Below are 1,784 nucleotides of genomic sequence, written 5' to 3'. Positions count from 1 at the left end.
AGAGCCCCAACATCATGCTCACCAAGGAGGGGAAAGTCAAGCTGAGTGAGTATAACTTACAGGAATAACATGAATGGATGGCGAGAAGCTTTTGTGAATGTGAATTTAGAGTGATGCATAATTCAGGTTTTTATGTTATTGCCTTTAAAAACGCATTTTCTGTTCATACGCATAATCTGTCATTTCAGTTGACTTTGGACTCTGCTGGGACCTGGACCCCAAGACAGGGAAGTGCAGCGAGGGAGACGGAACGCCACACTGGATGGCACCTGAGACCTTTAGGAGGAACAACAAGCGTGTGGCGTACGACACTAAAGTAAGTTGTACTTGGTTCTGTGTTTCCATTCATTGTATGCAGGCACTGATGGAAGAACCACCTTGTTAATGAGTAACCGAATCATTCGCTAACCCAATGGTCTCCTTCTAATGCTCTTTTGTGTCTGTTTTCCAGTGTGACATCTGGTCGTTGGGGATAACCGCCATTGAAATGGCCGAGGGAGAACCACGTAAGTGAATCCCAACAATTCAGTACTTTGGAACTACAGGCTAGTTGCCTAAACTGGCAAAGGGCATTTATTTAGTAAGATGCAGGAATCCTGGCTGGGCCGGTGCCTTTACATACAGGAGTATAGTTTGTGGTACCCTAGTTAGTCTGCTGCTTACATATGTTTAAAGAATTGATGAATTTTTTTTTAATTTTTAGCTTATGCTGAGGAAGAACGAGTCAAGGACCTGATCCTTAACAACAATTCACCTCAGCTTCGATCAAACACCTGGTGAGTCCTGTTGTTATAGATTTTTCTGTCCTGTCACTCTTTATCTTATTTATGCATTTAAACTATTTCAAGTAATAAATCTGTTTTTTATTGTAAAGCTGAAAGTTCATTTTCATTACTTTTTTTCAGGTCACCGTGTTTTGTATCCTTCTTGGATTCCTGTCTCAAGAAGGATCCTACAGAGAGATGGAGTGCTAAAGAACTCCTTCAGCACCCCTTCATCACTGGCCTGCCGCCTACGAGGACCATCAGGGCGGAAATCAAAGAACATCTTCGGGCTCAGCACAACTGGCCGGAAAAGAAAAGTGAGGGAATCCTTTATATTTGGTATAACTGCACCATTGTACATGGAGAAGCTGCAAGAGTTGGTCTCATTATAGTGGCGCTAGAGATAATGAACAATTCAAGGGGTATTTTTCAACCAAATATGACTTTTTAGTATAATATTAACAATGGGATTCTAAGACAAGTTACAGTTGGACCTCCATGTGCAAGTTATGGCAAACATTTCTAAGCAGGGATGGGATCACTTGGGAAGAGTGTTAATAGCAGCACTTGTGTGTGATCCAATTTTTTCCAAATAATGAGACCAAAAAAAAGGGAGTTTTTGTTTTGGTTCGTTCCTTACTGTAATTTAATTGATTTTTACAGGATTGAGACGAGCAGCTCGCTGGGCCATAAAGCATCTGTGGCGCGCTTGTGACATCTGCGCAGAGACATCCACAGAAGGAAAGGAGGCTCAGCAATTGGCACTGGAGGGCTTTTCATATTAGTGATCTTGTGGCCAATAACATCAAATGCCCAAGATGAATCTCCGGAATAACATCCAAGGAGAAAGAAACAGGTATTGTCTCTGTTAAATATCCCTATACATTGGTCCTATAAAGCTTTAGGCCAACATTTTCTCGGCTGCCCAACAAACACCAGTTTAGTCCCCACTGAATCTCCACTCAGCAAAGAGGGGCATTTTTAGCTAGAAACACCTGTGTGTATTTCCTGGTTAAAATC

General features: G+C 41.9%; 1 long non-coding RNA gene across 1 annotated transcript; it reads left to right on the top strand.

Annotated features, from left to right (window-relative positions):
• The first annotated feature begins 401 nt into the window (after positions 1-401).
• LOC116410307 lies at positions 402-1,004 on the top strand. The gene is made up of 3 exons (XR_004222267.1): positions 402-506; positions 704-776; positions 906-1,004. It is a non-coding gene; the product is annotated as an uncharacterized LOC116410307 (long non-coding RNA).
• Positions 1,005-1,784: the final 780 nt, after the last annotated feature.

Source organism: Xenopus tropicalis, chromosome 4, assembly GCF_000004195.4.
Source record: "Xenopus tropicalis strain Nigerian chromosome 4, UCB_Xtro_10.0, whole genome shotgun sequence".
NCBI classification, from domain to species: Eukaryota; Metazoa; Chordata; class Amphibia; order Anura; family Pipidae; genus Xenopus; species Xenopus tropicalis.
This window is presented reverse-complemented; position numbering and strand designations above follow the sequence as displayed.